This window comes from Tamandua tetradactyla, chromosome 11, assembly GCF_023851605.1.
Source record: "Tamandua tetradactyla isolate mTamTet1 chromosome 11, mTamTet1.pri, whole genome shotgun sequence".
NCBI lineage: Eukaryota > Metazoa > Chordata > Mammalia > Pilosa > Myrmecophagidae > Tamandua > Tamandua tetradactyla.
Window position 1 is genome coordinate 99009978 of NC_135337.1, and position 20709 is coordinate 99030686.

Genomic DNA, 20709 nt, shown 5'->3' on the forward strand with positions numbered 1-20709 from the left:
TTCTTTAAAGAGTATGGTCAACAGACAAATTTAGGTCAGGGATTCAAACCCTTTACAGAACATGCACCAAATACATCAATTAACAATTAAATAGACATTAATCATTTAACACACTAAACTAACAATTAAACAATACTTAGGTAACAACACACTAGCTAACACTTAAACAGACCTACTGTTTAAATTTCATTTGAAACCAATTACTTGTTGGAATAGATCAGGGCTTCAAACCCTGCATGGTATGGTACCCCAAAACAGAAGATGTAGAGGTCAGGCAAAGGGAATAGTTCTGGAAGCATGACCCAGACCTAGGTCAAGGGGATTCAAAGTGCCTATTTTTTTCCAATCCACTTTTAGCCTGATGACCCACTTACCCAGTCAGATGTCTGGACATGGAACTGGAAATAGTTTCTGTCTTTGAAGCTTTCAAGGTGCCAAAAATCTCAGGAGTGCTGACAGAACAGAGAAACCCAGTTGCTGAGCCTCTAGACTAAATTCATACCAGCAGCCACAGAAGTCTTGATCACCTGACTTCTCTGCTCTGTTGGGGCTCCAGACCCTTGGGCATCCACCCCATCTGGGTCATCAAATTGTTGTAAAGAGTCCATGGATTCTTTTACCTCAGGCACTCAATAACCAATTCTCAAGACACCAGGGTTTGAAAGAGAAAAAGACTTTATTACTAGACATGTAGTAGAAAAGTAGATGGCCTATCAGCCTAAAATATGTCTCCCTGAATTGCAGTAATTCTGATAGTTTTATGAGAGATAAGATGGGCAGATTTTAGGATAATGAGTGCATTAGTAACAGATGATGTTGTTAGAAGTGATCTAATTGTGCATATATTGATTACATACTTAGTCACAGTATGTATGTAAGAAAATGGTGGAATGAGGTATAGGTGAGTTTAAGGTTAAAGTCAACTTCTGTTCATTCAGGGGGCATATTTTGGTTAGATACACTCTTGGTTATACTTTGGATTTGGGGTTGGTTAGTTCTGGGCTGACCTAAGACCCATCATTAATAAATATTAGGGGATGTTTTCAGTGATTGCAAGACTCTAAAGTTGAAAAACTGGATAACTGGGTACAAATGAAGGCTACCCATAGGATTTCTACAATCACAGTAGCTGAAAATAAGGGCTATAGAATCATTAACAGAGACCAAGGCAGCTGGATTACAATTTAGAGATTGCAGTAATTTCCTTCTGTCTATCCCCTAATATACCAGAAAGCAAAAAGGAATGACTATATAATGATTATGTAAAAAAAATCATCCTTTAATTCCTGATTTCTTGGCTAAAAAGTGAATAAAGCAGTTGATTGTGAATGATTATATACTTATCATAAGCCAGTGTTGCCATCAGAAAACACAGCCCTGAACAGTCAGGTCCACCTGATACCACATCAAACAGAGAAACAAGTCTCTTTATCTTGGTGAGAAGGTGAGTTTATTTAAGATGGATTATCAAGGAACTGAAGGAAAATTTTCCAAGGCCAGTTCTGAGTGGGAAAGGTAAAAAGTATGGGATTTTATAACCCCAGTCAGACAAAGAAATGACAAAGGTCCAGAAGAAAACAAAAGAGGAAAAAAAAGTAGAACAGCAAAAACTGTTTTGTCAACAGATCATATAATCCTGTAAGCCCCTCTTGTTGACTATTTGGGTTCTTTATCTTGTTCTTCAAAAGAAAGGAAGATGCTGATATTAGCTTATATGATGCTTCATTCCCATAAACAGAGTAAGGGAGGGTTTCAGGGAATGAGGGTAAAGTTTTGAGATAAGACCAACAGCAAAGTAGTTCAACAAGTGCTTTTTATGTTTAAAATGACTTCAAGGCACTTGCATGGTGTGATTATGAAAAAAAAATTATAGGTACTGAAGACTATACTAAACATTTAAACTAATGCATTATATGGAATATTTTCTATCTATCCAGTTATTACCTACCCCATTTTTATGTGATATTTTCTTATTCTTAATAAATGGCATTTGTAGGCATTTCTTATAAAAGGTAGTGGACTGAGATCCATTTTCTGTAACTGCTTCTTTGCTGAGCAAGGGCAAATTTCTTATATTAATCTGGAAGATGCTCTGGATACAAGCCCACAGATACAATACCAGCAATAGCAAGACAAATTTATGGCAAACAAAATAAAATCCATGCTAATGAGAGTTCTCTTCCATTTCATAAGTAGTTTCATTAACCAGCTAGAAAATGAATTCAGTTTACTATGATCTTTAGCATGATCAATATCATCCTGCATATGATCTAATATTGAAGAGGTTTTGTTATATTCATTTGGTATATATGTGCAGTTCTTAAAGCCAATGAAAGCACAGTTTCCTCCTTGACTGCAATCTGTAGATCTAAAACCATCCTATTTTGTAGGACAACTTTTCTTATTTGGGTGACTTCTTTATTTAACACATGCAGGCTTTTTTTGGTGGTATGCATAAACTGAGCTGTGACTTTAGGGAGGGTATTAATCTGTGAAAGGGCATATAATTAATGCATCCTCTCCTGGGAGGAAGATAGTCAAAACTTATTCCTACCATCATAAAGCTCTCTTGGCCTGGCTTAAGTATAAAGCTTTCTTATGCAAATTTAAACAGGGCTTTAAAGGTTTTACATTACTCAGTGTTTCAGATAGATGTTTAAGTATTTGCCTAGGCAAAAATGGTATCCAATAATGTACCTCCTTATCCAATTCAAAGGCAAACATGTTCAACTTAATCATTATATGATTTTAGGCAATTTATGGAAGAATAATTTTAAATCAGCAGTTGGGCTACTTGAGTAGGAGGCAACTTCTTTCATCTCTCTCTTCTAGGGCTGGCTGTAGCTCTAAAGAAGAGTAAATGGTTAGCAACACAATGTAAAATCCTCCCATTTAGGGATAGCTTGCTACCAGAAAAAGCCTGTGGATTCTTTTAACATTTGTGCTCAATAACAAATTTCTGAGACACTGGGGTTTCAATGTGAGAAAAAGTTCATTACTAGGCATGTAGTAGGAGAGCAGATGACATAGAGATCCAAAATCTGTTTTAGAAGTTCAAGGATTTTAAGGAATTTAGTAAGGAGAGAGGATGTCATTTCAGATAGCAAGTTCAAAGCAGAAAAGAAGACAATATTATCACTGCCATTTCATTAAGAAAACACAATTTGAAAGGAGTGTGAGCAGAGATATCACTGCAATACTAATGGTACAAACTGAAAGGAAGGGAGACAAGCTATATTTCAATAGCAGAGTCTAGCTGATACCATTTACAAATGTCCAGGGCTGAAGGTAGTTTATGGCTGACTTCTAATTCTTCATTAACATTAGGTCTCTGCCCTAACAAAAATAGGACCAGACAGAGGAAATAGCAGCTCTTATAGTCACAAATGCACAAAATAAGTGTTTTTTACAATCATTTCAGATATTAGGGCAGCTGAATTATAGTGTAGGGATTTCAGGTATTTTCTTCTATCTTCTCAAATTTAACAAAAGAAAAATGAATTTCTATGTATTTATTCAATAATCAAAATCATTCTTTAAATCCTAATTTATTGGTTACAAGCTGATCTTCAGGATGATTACTTTTTCATGTTTTCAATAATCTTGAGCTCTTCCCTTGCAGGAATATAAAGCTATATTTGTGGGGAAAGAAAGTCAATTGTCAGCAAACTTAGAAAGCATTTTTTATAGTATTCCACAGGAAAAAAATACTGTTTCTCTCTGCAATTTATTAAACAAGATATGGACATATTCTCAGTTGCTTTCTTGAGGAAGGGCCTCCAATAAATAATTTTGAAAGGATTCAACCCTAGACTCCTTAGGGTAAACCTGGATTCTGTGGATGGCAATAGGCAATGTCTTTTCCCAGTCAGGTTAGTTTCTTGGCATGTTTAAGCAATAGTCTTTTTAAAGTATGATTCATTTACGCAGATTTTTTTAGTTGATTGAGACCTCCAGGTAGCATGTAATCTCCAATTTAATCCAAGTGCCTGCAAAAATTTTGAGTTACCTTTGAAACAAAAGCACCATCATTATTGCTCTGAAGAGTGTATGGCACACCAAATCTAGCTGTTATTTCTTTTAAAAATACTTTGATGACTTCAGTTGCTCTTTCAGGCAAAGGCTTCTACCTACCCTGAAAATGTGTCAGCTAATAATAGATGATACCAGAAGTTTCTAGTTGCACAGGCCATCACATTAAAGTCCATTTGCCAATCTTCTGACTTTCTTCTGCTAAATAGCTGTTTGACTTCTGACACCTCAAACAATATTTTTAATAAATCTAATATGGTCACTGGGTACTTAATTTCTTTAATATTTGTGGACAAAAATCCTCTCTCCATCTGGATTGTGCAATGCACATGCACTATAGAAAAGACATAGGAGAATACATACAAATCCTTTTTTTTTTAACTGAATCTGATGAGCAAGGCTTGGGTCAGGGCAATGAGTTCAACTTTCTGGGCAGATGTACCTCACAGCAGGAACAAATCTGTAAGGGTTAATGCAGCATATCCCAAGCATCAATGCCCATGGTCCATAAAACTGTTCCCAGGTCAGGTTCCTTTAGAGGGCCATTACCCAAATCTGGTTGATTAGAGAACAATTCCTCAATCACCTGAACATAATCATGTAAAGCAGGTCCCTCAGATTCAGATAACAGTGTAGTTGGATTTAAATTCATAGAATTTAAGAGGTACATGTTAAGGTTATCTAATAATGTGCCTTGAAATATTCTTAGTCCACCAGCAATTAGTCACTAACCTCCTTTCTGCTTAAACAGATAGAACACACTGTGTAGGGTGTGTACTGTAACCTCCTGACCCAAGGTGAATTTTGTAGGTTCTTATATCACAAGTGTCAGCCACAGTCAAAAGACAAGTTGGCCTCCCCTTTGTCATCAAGTCTAGTTTCTTTGAAAAATATGTTACAGGTCATTGATGGCCCCCAAAGTTTTGCATGAGAATAAAAAAGCCTATTTTCTGCCTTGCATGTACAAACATATCAAAAGACTTGTGCACATCAGGCAGTCCCAAGACTGGTAAGGTGTTCAACTTTTCTCTAATTTGGTGAAAGTCCTGATTATATTCTGCAGTCAACCCTGGGGCTTCTTGGTCTGAACTTTGCAAAGAATCATACAAAGATTTACCAATAGCTCCAAAATTGGGAATTATATTGGTTTGAAAGTATTATGCATGTTAGAAAAGCCATGTTTTAATACTGATACAATCTTTTGTGAGCAACAATTTCTTTTAATCTTGATTCAATACTGTAGGGCAGGAACTTTTGATTGGATTATCTCTACTGAGATGTGGCATCTCTAAATATGGATATGGCTTTTGAACAGATGGAAATGTGGTTCCACCAATTCAAGATGGGTCTTTATTTGTTTACTAGAGTCCTTTAAAAGGGGAAATATTTTGGAGAAATCTCAGATGCAGGTACCTGTAGAATAATTACTTCAGAGCTGACACAAGATCCAGACATTTAGAAATTCAGGATGCAGCAGACATTGCATGTGCCTCCACATGTGTCACCTAAGCGAGTTGTGTCCCAGAGAAGCTAAGCATAGGTCCACAGAAGCTTAGAGAGGAAATCATTGACATTGTAAACTGGAATCAATGTACCTGGAACAAGGACCATGTGTTAGTTTACAAGCTACCAGAATGCAATATGCCAGAACTGGAATGGTTTTTAAAATAGGGAATTTAATATGTTACAAGTTAACAGTTCTAAGAAAGTGAAAGTGTCCAAAATAAGGCGCCAACAAGACATCATATTCACTCAAGAAAGGCTAATGGTTCAGAAACACAACTGTCAGCTAGGAACTCTCATGTTTGGTATCTGTTGCTCCCTTGCTCCTGGGCTCTGTTCTTGTGGGAGTTCCTTACTTTGCTTCTCCAGGACTGGCTTTCATTTCTTGTCTTTCCTTGGCTTTCTCTGAAGTTCTGGCATGCTTAACATTTCATAGTGATGTCTGCCAGGCTACAAGCATCTCCAAACATCTGTGTCTCTGTTCTCTGAAACAATATTCTCCAAGCATCTACTCTCTTTTGGTCAACAGCTCTCTTGGTCAGCTCTGAGGCTTATATCATTTCTATAGGCTCTATCTCTGTTGTCTCTGTGATTTCTGTCATTTCTGGCTCTCCCCAAAATGTTTCCTCTTTTAAAGGATTCCAGTAAACTAATCAAGACCCATTTGGAGTGAGTGGAGTCACATGTCCATCTAATCAAAGTCACACCTAAAATTGAGCATGTCATATATCTGTGGAGACAACCTAATAAAAATTTCCAACCTACCGTATTGAACTAGGATTAAAAGAAATAGCAACCCCACAAGATTGGATCAGGATTAAAACATAATTTTTCTGGGGTACATAATATTTTCAAACCAGCACAGGCTAAGATATACCAGTCACATGCCTTCCAAGATCAGCCTTCCTTGAGCCAAGGTATCTTTCTCTGGATGCCTTAGTTTGGACATATTTCTGGCCTTAGAACTGTAAACTTGCAACATAATAAATTATCTTCATAAAAGCTGTGCCATTTCTGGCATAATGCACTTTGGTAACCTTAGCAATCTAATGCAAACTCTAGCTGTGGCAAAAACCAGTCATTCCTAAAGATCCCTGTAGTTGTCTCTTTGTCTTAACAGCTCAAACATTCATCAGGGCTTGGCACTTATCAGGCAGGAGGGCCATGTGTCCTTGGGAGAGCAAATATCCTAAATACTTTATACAGCAATTAAAGATTTGAACCTTTTTTTGAGACACTTTATATCCCTAGTATTAAGAAAGTTGAGAGTTTCAATAGTAATTGCATCTAAATCTTTTACAGTTTTTCTGGCTATAAAAATATTTTCTACTTTTTGCAAAAGGGCACATTGTTGCAGTTGTAGTACATGCACATCTTTTGCTAAGAATTTTCCAAAGAGTATGGGAGAATTCTTAAATCCTTGTGACAAAACTGTCCACATAAGTTGCTCCTTAATTTTATGGCTTGGGTCCTCCCATTCAAAAGTTAATATTTCTTGTGATTCAAAAGCCAGAGATATGCAAAAGAAAGCACCTTTCAATACAATGCAGGGAACCATTTGAACTTACCAGTCAGAGTCATCATTAGAGTTTAAGGATTAGGCATAACTGGATAAATGTCATTCACATTTATGTTTATAGCCCTAAAATCTTGGCCAAACCTATATTCTCAGTTAGTAACAGGTTTTAAGATTGGAATATAGGCATGTTATATAGACCCTGGCAAGGTCAGATGAGGCCAATTTCTTTTAAAGTTTTCAATACTGTTTTAATGCCTTTCTTCTCTTGTAATGACAAAGAATATTGACATACCTGTTTGATTTGTTTCTACCTTGAACCCAATCTTTCCTGGATGAGCAGTTATATCATTTCCCACAATGGCTGGTGACCATACCTCAGAAGAACACATTATAATATGTGAGTTGATACCTGCTCTTTATCAGATTTTTCAGCTTGTAAAAGGGCAGCCAGCAGATGCAGTCCTTTTATTTGGAGGCACTTGGATTTGTATTTCTCCTTTTGTAAAGACAACTTGAACATTTAATTTAGTTAGTAAATCCCTTCCAGCAAGTGTGTGTCAGTTTGAAGCTGTTATGTACCCCAGAAAGACCATGTCTTTTTTCTTGATTCAATCTTGTGAAGGCAGCCATGTATCTTTTAATCCTGATTCAATATTGTGAATTGTAAACCTCTGATTAATGGTTTCCGTGGAAATGTGACACACCCACCTGTGGGTGGGCCCTTCTGATTACATGGAGTTGTGACTCCACACATTCAAAGTGGGTTTTGATTAGTTTACTGGAGTCTTTTAAAATAGGAAACATTTTGGAGAAACCTCAGAAGCAACAGAGCCAACTAGAGCCCAAGCATTTGGAGATGCAGAAAGAAAATGCTCCTGGGGAAGCTGTTTGAAACCAAAAGTCAAAGGATGAGCAGAAGCCAGCCACAGGCCTTCCCAGGTGAAAGAGGTGTTCCGGACCCATCAGCCTTTATTGAGTTAAGGTATCTTTACCTGGATGCCTTAGTTGGACATTTTTATGACTTTAGAACTGAACACATAGCTTATTAAATTCCTTTTCTAAAAACCATTCTATTTCTGATAAAATGCATTCTGGCAGCATTAGCCAACCAAAACAAAGGCTATAGAACATTCAGAAACATATGGAAATCACTGCAATACTCTTTCCCAATTCTACAATATAAAGGCTGCAGAAGCACCCTAGATGTATTTTGGCCATATATTCCAACTACCATAATTTTCTCATATGTCTCAATGGCCATTTGCTGGCTTATCACAGAATAAATTGATCCTGTATCAATGATAAAGTACACTAATTTGCTTCCCACACTTATCTTCACCTGAGGCTGTTGGTGGAAAATTGTTATAGCAGAAGAAAATGCTGGCAATGCCCTTGGGCATCCCTAATCAGAGTTTTCTAGTTCAGATCCATAGGCTATTAATGCCATTGCATTCTTCTTCTTTTTTTCTTAGTTGTCAGTTTGGGGCAGTATTTTTCCCCCAATATCCTTCCTCCCTGAAGTAAGCACATTGATCTTTACTAGATTTCTCCTTCCTATTCTACCTGCTATGCTTTCCTTGTAAGAAATTTCTACTTAGGATAGAACAGCTTCCAGAATGTCAGTTTGTTGCTCTGTTTGCCATTTTTGCTAAGCTTATTCCCAATAGTTGAATATCTTGAAAGCAACATCTATAAGCATTGCCATGGGCATTCCCAGCTGTGGTAATTAGATTCAGTTGTCAATTTGGCCAGATGAAAGCACCTAGTTCTGTTGCTGTGGACATGAGCCAATGGTATGTGAGCCTGGTCTGTTGCTCATTACATCTGCAGTCAGCTAGGAGGCATGCCTGCTGAAATGAATGATGCTTGACTTGATTGGCTGGTGTTTAAATGAGAGAGTTCAATGTAGCACAAGCCAAGCAGCTCAGAATATCTCATCTCAGCACCCACAGCTCAGCCCAGGCCTTTGGATATGCAGAAAGGAATCAGCCAGGGAAAGTTGTTGGAACCCAGAGGCCTGAAGAGAAGGCTAGCAGAGATCATCCTATGCCTTCCCACATAAGAAATAACCTCAGTTGAAAGTTAGCTGCCTTTCCTCTGAAGAACTAATGAAATAAGTCCCATTTTATTAAATGCCAATCATCTCTGGTGTGTTGCATTCTGGCAGCTACCAAACTAGAACACAAACCCACCCACTAGGTTCTGCAATGTATGCTGAATGTCTGGAGCACTCTGACTAATAAAAGTCATGTTACTTATTCTGTTATTTCCTGCACTTTCTGGATCCATATCACAAAATCTATGGTATTGTTCAGAGGTTTTTTTTTTTTTTTTTTTACAAAAGCGGAAATCTGCATTAGTCTCCCACTGCACCTCCAGTATTTTCTTCAGAGATATTTGTTTTCGGGTCCGATTATAAGGCCAACCATAATGTAGATCTTATAGTGCTCTAAGATAATTCATTCCCCAGGGTCACTAGGATCCAAGCAAGTATCCACCTCAGGGATTGCAGAACTTGCAGCTGCTGGGTAAACAGATTCCTGAGGCGATGGCTCTCCTAAGCAGTCTGCTATCTATCTTGTTTTATCTATCACCATTTCTCTTTCTTCCAAGGTCTATACCACATTCATCAATGTCTGATACTGGCCAGTTTGGGGTGTGTGACAAAAACGTACAGTATTTTTCTTTTTTGTCCTTGATCAATCCCATAACCAGGCATGATATTTCTCCAATTTGACAAGTCTGATGTTTAAAAGAGTGTGTAGAACAACATTGTTCCTCAAGAGTGTCTCACCTCATCAACTCTTATAAGGACTTGATACATTGAAAATTTCCCCGTCCCAGAAGTCATCACACCTCGTCCAAATTGTACATCACTATGGGTGTAAGAGGGGGTGTCACATGGGGGTGCTGGAGGAATGCTAGGAGGCTCAGATAGGCTCATGGGTGTCAGGGGGCAGGTACTGCAATGCTGTCAGACCTACTTAGTGAGGTGTTGCTCCATCCCCAGTTGCCAGGACTGTGGGAAAAATGCTGTTCCTGCACCCACAAGTGGAGAAGGTTGAGGGAATGGGGAAAAAAGGAAAGTTATCCAATGGGTCCTTTTCACCAGTGAAGATTTCATGGAAGGCTTTTAATATCCATTTCTCCCCTTGGACCTACCTCAGCTCAGGGCTTCTTTTTCAAAACCTCATGATGTTTTAAGGTCTCATATATTTCCTTTTATGTTGTAACAGGCTCCTCCCATACAGCTCTCACTTTGAATCCTCAAGGTACAGTAAATTAAATCTTTTACAGTGTCTTTATCTTTACACAACCCCATAAATGGTTGAAAATATGTCACTTCCTCTAATCTCCTGTATTTCTTGCAATACATCTCTAATTGATAATCATCTGGAGACCAAGTCTCTGGCCACTCCATCCTTTTGCTTACTTTATATCATGGCCACACAGAGATAAACTAATGTAGTAACTATTCCTTCTTTAAATGATATTCTAAAAATTTAGATCAATCCCTAAGAAAATTCCTAAGGAAAATATAACTGGCCCGCTTTGAAAGTTTCCCATGCCTGGACAATACTAACAGAAAACATAAACACAGAACATCAGAGTAGGAACTCCTTAAACACAACTGGTTCCCCCACACAAATGCAAACTGTACAAGTGTGCAAAACCTAAAGAGGAATCACAAAATCCAGGGTCATCTATAGTGGAGCTCAGATCCACCAAATCCACTTGCATGACCTCTGGATCAACTTACGCAAAATCAAAAAGAGAATTACAAATATGGGGTCTTGGATAGTGGGGCTCAAACCCACCAAGTCTACATGCATGACCCCTGGATCAACTAAATAGCCTTTTATATAAAAGGCTAATTAAAACAGAAGAAAGCAAAGAAAACATGACAAACAAAATATCACACACCTAGCACAGGGAAAGTCTTGATTGCAAAGTCACCTTCACCCAGATAAGTCTGGTGTCCATTCATGTCAGGTGTCTCCACCTACACCCTCCAGTCCCAGACCTCCAAGAAAATTTCCTGGGTAGCTGGTAGGTACAGAGCCATGGGGCCCAGAAAAGAGCCCTGTGGCTGGCAAGACATGGATCTAGGCTGCACCTAAAGCAGAGAAGTTCCTGCTACAGTCATCAAATTGTTACCATCAGAAAAACATGTTTCTAAGTAGTCAAGTCCATCTGATCCTGAACAAAAACAGAGGAACATTTATCTTTATTTTGGTGAGGAGGTGAGTTTGTCAAAGATGCATCATCAAGGAACTGTTGGAAAAACTTTCCAGGGCCAGTTCTGAGTTGGAAGGGTGGTTTTGGCTTTTATAACCCCAAACTGACAAAGAAGTGGCCAGGATCCAGAAGAAACAAGAGGGAAAAAAGTAGAAGAAGAAAAGCTGCTAAGTCAATATGTTTGTACTCTTATAGGGCCCTCTAGTTAACTATTTTGATCTTCTCCTTCACAAGGGAGGAAGGTGCTGATATTAATTCATATGATATTTCATTACTGCAAGCAGAGCAAGGGAGTGTTTCTTGGAATGAGAGTGAAGTTTTGAGATAAGGCCAACAATGAAATCCTATTTCAACAAGGGTTTTTCATGCTTTAAATGACTTCAAGGCTGCTTGAGTGAAGTGACCATAAAAATAACAAATACAAAGCTTTTTAGCTAAAAGATTTTATTGAGTATTTTAAAAAATTCCTCCAGTTTTCAACTGCAGCCATGAGAAAGAATTCTTTGGTCCCAAAAGTAATAAAAACAGATGGAGCTGGTGTCATAGGACAGACAGAGTTGCCACTACTGTGGAGCTATCTCTGGGGGAAGTAGCTGCTTCCACTTAGGACTAGGCCCTTAGGGAGGAGGAGGCAAGAAGTTGGTGGATGACCAGAGTGCTGTTGACATGGACCTGTTTATCTGGAAGATCAAGAAGTTCATCAAGAGCCTGGAGGCAGCCTGAACAATGGTGCAAGCATAATTTTGTTGATTATTCCTCTCAAAGGATTTCATGAGTGGCAAAAATGTTAGCAGATGAGTTGGGAACTACATATAACATTAAATCACAGGTAAATTGCCTTTCTGTCCTCAGAGCCTTTCATCTGTATGAAAATGTCTAAAATTTTACAACAAAGTATTTCCAAATGGTCAGATTGCTTACTGAGGGACAATTATAATGGAAGAAGGAAAGGGAAAAAAGTCAATATTGACTTTTGGCCTTTCAAACCAAGTAATAGGCCACCGTATTTGTGTGACAAAATCCAAACAGGGGTTCTTACAGTGCTACTTTCAGATATTAGCAAGTTTTAGTTCATTGTAAAAGCTGATAATGGTGCACCAAAGAAACAGTAAAATTTCTGCACAAGTTCACTGTGGATCTCCCAAAGAAACATGATAAAGTAGATCAGTCTGTGTTGCATTTTGACACTTTAAAAACAGAAAAAGAACATAATTACTTTTGGAAATTAACTGAGACTGCTGTGAAGCTGTTTTTTTCTAGGGACAAAATTAATGTGACTGCTCTTATTTTTGCTGGATCAGCTAACTTTAAAACTGAACTAAGTCAATCTGATATGTTTGATCAGAGATTGCAAGAAGTTTTAAATATAGTTGAGATTTCTAGTGGTAGTGAAGTAGGGAAAAACTCTGAACACCACACAAGAAAACACCAGAGCCTCTAAAAAGTGGACACGTTTTTATTGCTGGCAGACTCAGAGGGCTTCTTTCCAAAGTCTGAGTGCTGAAAATCCTTTGTTTTCAGACTATATAGGCTAGCAAGCAGGAAGTACAAATCAGAACTTACAGGTCAGGAGCTACCATGGGAATGGACAGGGGTAGAGCTATAAGCTCTGGCTCAGGGCTGATTTTTTCTTATCTGGAAAGTAGAAATTTCATCTGGCTATGCAGGCAGGCCTGGGCATTCCTGGACATGACTAGGCAGGTGCAGCAGATATTTTGTTTCACCAACACTTTTAGAAAGCATGTTTTTACATATTCTTGAAAGTACACAAATTCATGACACAATTCATTTCAGTAAGGAAATACAGCAATAATATTGAGGTCCCTCTTATGAATGACCTTATTACCCCCTTTTGACAATATCATTCATCACATTTTATTTCATAGATGTGTTGGGAGCTGTGTGATTTTCATCTGATCCCCACCATAAGGTACCATTTTTACTCTGATTCTAATATGATTGCCTAGACAGATGAGGTTCCCAACTGGAACTGGGAAGTTGCTTCCCCATCTATCTATCCAGTTTTTTCCAATTATAGATGTTGTCAGGTCCCATCTGCTAGATCTGGGCTAGGAGGTGGTTACATTTGCTTTTTCTCTTGGCATCAGTTTTCTTGCTTCCCATGGCCATTGGTTCCCCATATTTGTTCCTTCACAGACGTAGCAGGAGGAAACAGTTATGGAGGAGGTTCTCTGTTCTGCCAGTTGAAAGAACAGGTTTTGTGTGCTTACAGGAATGACTGGGGGTTCTTATGCATTTTGTTACAGAAAGAATGGAACATATGTAATATTTCTCAATTGTAAGAGTTCATGGTTCTTTTTATATAAAGGGTGGGACCAATGATGGCTTTAAGGGGCCACTTTACTCTGAACAGCACCTGGACTTCTTTTCCCTACTGGGTAGCATGAATATTTAAACTGGTAAGATTAGTAAGATTGGAGCATCCTGCCCTGCAACTGGGGGTACTTGATGTTACTTGAGGATATCTCAGGGGTTTTCTGTTTGTTATTGCATACAGCAACTGGTAGTACTTAGTGCTTTGTGTAGGAAGGTACTTCAGGGGCTTCCTCTTCATTGTAACACATGATGTGTAGCCAGGCAAATGACAGGGCACACAACAGAAACATTAAAAAAAACAAGAGTAGAGATATTACTTGTTGGCCTTCGGGGCAGTGGCTCTGCTTACTTTTATTTCTCTCTCCCCCTCTCAGAATTTTAATTCTACCACAGTTTTGTGCTTGGGTTTCTTAAGGTCTTGGCAGATGCAATGACGGTCTTCCCCTGGGTCACAGATGAAGTATGTGGTCTGATTGTAGGTACAGAAGCCCTTGGGGATATCCTGGCAAGTGCAATGGTGTGGAATACTAGGGTGAAAGTGACTGGGCCACCAACCAGCAGCATGGATGCACTCATGGCAGGAGTCCAGGGTGGTGATCCTGAAGGGACAAATGGAAAAGGAAAGAAGGTTTAGGGATTAAAAACAGCATTCAGTAACTTATACAGGAAAGGAAGAGTTACCTGGATATGGATAATGCCACAAAATTAAAGTAAAATTAGTTTGGGGGAAATAATGAAGATGGATTTCTTCTGCAAGTGCTAAAATTGCTAGATGCATGACAAATGCAAACACAAGTATAAAAAATGTATTCTACAGGCACGATAAACTATATCACTCATTTCATGAAAGACTAAGTTAGCACATGACTAATAAAGCAGCTCCTCAAGATTCAATCATGTATAGATCAGTCAGCCCTGGAGTGACTGAAACAAGGCTTAGAGTCAGAAGATTTCCTCAGGTTTTGGCTGTGTGTAGACCAGCCAGCTCCAGAGTGGCTGGGGCAGGGCAATTGGATTCTTTATGCAGGGTCAGGCATAATAGGTTTTCTTTGCTAGCCTGGCACTTCCAAGATGGGGTTGAGCTGTTTCCAGGTTTTAACTGGGAGTGGTGGATCCAGAGGACAGTCTTGGAAACCTTAGTGGCTGTAGGGGTGGAAAGGAGGACCATCTAGGGCTCTAACCAGGTGGGTGTTAGTGGCTCATTTTTCCTATCTTTCACCTGGACTAATGACTCTGCAGTAAAGGAGTGCACAGGTGGTATTAATTGTAGTGGGACTCTTTCATTTACCAAGCTATGCAGCTGAGACATAGTGGAGCTTAGGCTCTGGAGTTTCTTTCTTAAGGTCAATTCTCCAAATTGTATAATATTTCCTGGGAGTTCTTTTATCAGTGGTGGAGGCTGTCTGAACAAAACTTCAAAAGGGAAAAATCTGGTTTGTTTTGTGGGATTGAATCTTACTCTTAACAAGGCTGTAGGGAGAACACCAGTCCATTTTATGTTGGTTTCCTGACAGAGTTTCTTCAGATGTGATTTCTGGATGCAGTTCATTGGCTCCACTTTTCCTAAAATTTGCAGCCTATATGCTGTGTGGAGATTCTACTTTGTGTGGAGTGTGTTGCTGAGATTTTTGTATAATTTGGGCTACAAAGGCCTGACAAATTATGTTGCCTCCCAACATCAGAGTGTTTCTAACTGCTGGGAGTTTCTCCTTCAGCTTCTCTTCTGTCCAAAGGGAGCTCATTCCAGTTAAGGAGGTTCAATCTCCTCTTCTGTCTGAAAGGCAGGGCCTGTCAGTCTCTATACCTGATTGAACACCCATTCTTACCAGTCCAGTGGGTGGGGCTCCAGTTCAGTTCTCATGGCTGCTGAAGTCCCTCCTGAGTCCAGGAAAGCTGGCATCCCATTACAATTAGGTGATTTTTAACCAGCTGAAGAGTTTTTGGGGATGCCCAGGGATGATCAAGATCAGTCTATGGCTTGGGTCTCTCTGTAGATGGGGAGGAGACACAAGGGTGTCTCTTCCTTGGGGTGTGGAGCTTCTTGGCCAATGCACCATAAATGTAGTAGGGAAAGACTCTGAACAACACACAAGAAAGCACCAGAGTCTCTGAGAAGTAGACAAGCTTTTTATTGCTGGCAGACTCAGAGGACTTCTTTTCAAACTCTGAGCATCAAATATCCTTTGTCTCCAACTTATATAGGTTAGCAAGCAGGAACTGCAGAAGCAGAATTTGCAGGATGGGATTTACCATGGGAACAGACAGGGGTACTGCTATAAATTCTGTGGCTCAGGGCTGATTACTCTTATATGAAAAGTAGACATTTTGTCTTGCTATGCAGGCAGGCCTGGACATTCCTGGGCATGACTAAGCAGATGCAACCGACTTTTTTTTTCACTACTTCTTCCAGAAAGCATGTTTTTACAAATTCTTCAGAATACACATATTCATGAAGTCATTTCAGTAAGGAAATACAGCAATAATACTGAGGTCCCTCTTATGAATTACCTCACTAGTGAAAATAGCTTCAACCAAGCTATTGAATAATAGACTGAAGTTCTCTTAAATGTGAAATTTATTTGAAAGAATAAATTATCAGGATGATATTGTGAGGAAATCAGCCAAGACACAGGCAAGTACTGTTTGGGAGTTGAATATACACTAAAAGCTTTGGAAATTGGAGCTGTATAGATTCTAATAATCTGTGAAACTCTGGACATAATGAGATACTTTTTTTTTTGCCAAGACACAGATGAAGAGAAAATTCTCTAACTCCAGAGCAAAAGAAGGATAAGTATCATTTCACAAAGTTACAGGACAGAAATAAGAGCTGATTGAGAGCATACCTTTGCTGGAATGTTTTTAAGCTATAAAAAATTGGGAGCTACCTTGAAAACTGTCACAGACAGGTCACGAGGAGCACCTCTGTTTATGAAAGGGTTTGATGCAATTGGAGGTATCTTGTCATACTGACTATATACTAGGGAATGAAATACCAGGGAAGGGACAATATTTTTTTTACCTTCATAATTACTAGATAGTCAACAGGGGTCTAGCAAACCACATCTCACACTCCAACATCCAATGCAAGGAACATTCCTGTAATGGAAACCAAAAGGATCCCTGCCTCCAGAATTTAATCCATGAACATTAGATAGTGAAAAGAAAACCCAAGAAAAATTATATCCAACCCTACACTTTGGTTTTGTCGTGATGCAAATATAATAGCATGCAACTAAATTCCTAAGATTATACTTGGGAATAATTTTAAAAAGAATCTAAATGTTTACATTTACAATATGGTTAAATTTATTGCACTTGTATTTTATGGAAAAACTATTTTTTAAACCTTCATACATAGAAACAGAAACCTTAATTGCTGTAAACCTTCAAAAGTTAATGTAACTGCAATCATGCTGGTTTGCTTATTTTGAGTGAATAAAAATTAAATTGATGCATCTTACTGTGAACCATTTACATGACATTCTCAGTTTAGACTGCATAAGAAGAAATATATGTAGGAAAACATTGAAACTAATTCTGTCTGGGTCTCTGTTTAATGTTGAAAGGGTGAGCTAATTGGAGGCAATTTGAATTTCACTCCCTTACACCACCTTACCCTCCAGACCATCAGTTTCAGGGATACAAATTGCATTTGCAAGTTAAATGACTTCTTGATTATTTGGGCCACTGCAGTGTTTTTCCTGCTGTTTTCCAGATGACTTTTTGCCTAGGGGGTGGAAGTCCTTAGTGTCAATTGCTGTTTCAAGTGTTCCCATAATCCTAGAATCCTAGAAACCAGTTTGAGATGGGTATGACCGGGTTTCTGTGATTCCACTGGGGTTGTGAGAAATAAAACATGCAATTTAAACTGAATTGAAGGAATTTAAAGAAAATTTTATTTTACTTTGCTTGGGTCTAGCCTTGGTAAAAGGGAGGTAGTAATGTTTTCCATGTGTTGGATTGCATGAGAATATGTGAATGTTTTGATCTTAAAAAATGAACTACAAGGTTTTCAAAGAAAATGACACAGAAGACATGTATTACTGTACATGTAATATAAACAGTGTACCCTTTAGGGGGGTTGGAGATTTTGTTCAAATATGAAACTTATAAAATTATGGGAAGGAATGGTGGAAAAGGGAGGGATGGGAAGAGATGGGACACTGTTACTCGCACCAAGGAACTAACCATATTGGATCCAAAAGTGGGCCTGAAAACTTGAAGCTTATGGTTCATTGCCAGCCTGTAAATTGGGCTTGAATTCAGAGGATATGCAAGGTCATGACATGGCTGAGATAATGACAGTGAACAGTGTATAGGGTGTGCCCAGTGTTAGCAATAGAAAACCCTACCAATTGGACTTTGAAGGGCCAAGAGTTTAAAAAGTCAATTGGTATCACCCCAACACTGACTAAGATAGTGGAGTTTATTTGGTTCTCAAATTGGGTACTTTTAACACTTTAGTGCTTGACTACTCTTCTTAATTGACTCTTGACTTAGTCACTTATAGATTTATTGGTCTGAATCAACTTTTTCATCTCAGGCTAAAGACATGTTATCATTCCAATGACCCACTGAAATTGAATGAAGGGAGTATGTCATAAAATATAAACCTTTTCACCTTGTATTCTGAGGACCAAATGAATTTTTGTGAAAGTAGTAACCTGATGTCTTAACATTTAATGTGACAAATCAATTCTTTGGTGTTCACTGATGTAGGAGGCTTCACTGGAACATGCTTTTGATTTTGGTTCTGCTGTTTGTTTGCAGAAAGCCCAAGAGCAAGCAAAAATACTCTCTTCACAGCAGTACATTAAGTTTTTGCCATTGAAAATGATCTAATGTGCTATGACAAGACCAGAGAAATTGGATGTAAATTTACATTTTTGAATATGTTTGTACATTTAGGGTATGTAGCTCCTTTTGTATTTTTAATTTTTACTATTTCAGTTTGGAAAAAATGCCAAATTTGGTATTTCTTAAATCAAAGTATTCTTTTTCATGATATATTTTGCATTATATATTGATGTGTATGTCTCTATATAGTAATAAGTATTGCACTTAAGGGAGTGAAAATGTTACTTTGCACTCTCTGTAGCGTCTGCAGAGAGATCCTATTCAGTGAAATCTTGGTGTTGTACAGAAATGGAGAAGTATGTTAAACCATATTTAAGAATAAAAAATAGTAATTAAAAGAGATATTTAGTGGCACATCCAATAAATTGAATAGTTTTATTCACTGCCAGGAAATTGGTCAACATTTTGAGGCAAGAATTAAAGAATAACAGATATGCAAGAATTACAACACATTCAGAAAATAGTACATGGCATTAGAAGGACATAATGATATGCTAAGCAGTGATGAGATAGGAAATGATAATGAGGTTGGGCTGAAGTGAAAGCCTATTTCTGTGTAAAATTAATGAAGAAATGTTCATTCAATTTTGGCTTAAATGTGCCATGTAAAACAAAGAAACAAACAACCTGGCAATTTACATGGCTTATTTTCCAGTTAATCTTATGTTGAAATTATTAGCATAACTTTTCATATTATGTAATATTAAAATTCACAAAGATAAATGAATACTGTGATATTTAGTATCAGAAATGTTATAATGGAAAATACATACCTCAGTACTAACCTTAAATTTGCTATAATGTTCCTAAAATGCTTTTCTTTAATAAACAAATTGTAAAATGGGAGCAATTACATGTCAGTACTAAATATAAGAATTAATGAAAGAACTATTAAATTTAAAATGTTTTCAGATTGCTTAGGCATTGGTTAAGTTAGACACACATTTCACTTGTCTCATAGAACTTCCTTTTCACACCAATCTATTTTGTGTTCTTTTCTGGCAATGAGCAGAGACAAAAAGAACAGCAGGAGGCATGCTGGAGGTAGATGCAACTTGTGTGCCATCAAAAGCAGTGCTGCTTTGCAAAGGCTTGGAAGGGGTGAAGCTGCTGCTCCATCAGGCACTGAAGAGAAAACATTGATCTAAAGATGATTCTCTCCTTTTGAAATGTGATGAAGTTTTCCCTGCTTGCTTTCAGAATTGTATGGGGACTTTGATCCTCGTTTCCTTTTCAGTTTCCCCCTATTAGTATAGGAATGGTCATCCTTTGCCTGTCCTTCTATTGGAAAAGAAAAACTTGCATGCCCTTTTAGGGTCCAAACAATAAAGTATGGTGGTGTGGAGCTGGATGTATCACAGAAAATACATTCTTACACTTTATCCAGGCCTGTGTGTGTGAACCCTTTGTAAGTAAGACTGATCAGAGAGGTTATTTCAGGTGAGGTTTAGTCTACCTCAATCAGGATGTGCCTTAATTCTGTTACTGGAGTCCTTTATATGCAGAATGAAACTCACACAACTCCTGTAAGCAAGAAGCTGAAGGTCAAGTAAACCAAGAAGGTAGAGTTCAGTAGAAGCCACGATATGTATTTTCATGTGACAGAGGAGGCCAGGACTAAGAATCACCAGCAGCCAGCCATAGAATATTACAGTCTAAGGGAGAAAGCTTCAGACTGATGACACTTGATTTCAACTTTTTCCCAACCAACACATTATATGCTATTTTTTAACTAGTCAGATAAATTAAATACACTTAAAATTTCCATTTTAACCACATTCAGACATACAAATCAATGGTTTAAATTATATTCATAATGTTGTGTGGCCATCACCATCATCCATTACCACAACTTTCCCATCATTTCAAACAGAAGCTCTGCTCCAGTTAAGCATTAACTCCCATCTCTATACCCAACTCAGCTCATAGTTACCTGCATTCCATTTTCTGACACCATAAATTTTTATGTTCTGATTATTTCATATGAGTAGGATCATACAATATTTGCATTTTTGAATCCTGTTAATTTGAGTTAACATGATGTCATCAAGATTCATCCTTGCTTAGCATGTATCAAAACATCATAATTTATTGGTTGAATAATATTTCATTGCATCCATATACCATATTTTGTTTATTCACTCATTTGATGATGGGGTTGCTTCCATTTTTTGGCAATCATGTACAAATATCTTTTCTAGTGCTAACTTTCAATTCTT

General features: G+C 38.0%; 1 pseudogene; it reads left to right on the plus strand.

The window, feature by feature from the left end:
* LOC143649317 (eukaryotic peptide chain release factor subunit 1-like) overlaps nt 1-16671 on the plus strand; it is a 44498-nt pseudogene extending 27827 nt beyond the window's left edge.
* Nucleotides 16672-20709: the final 4038 nt, after the last annotated feature.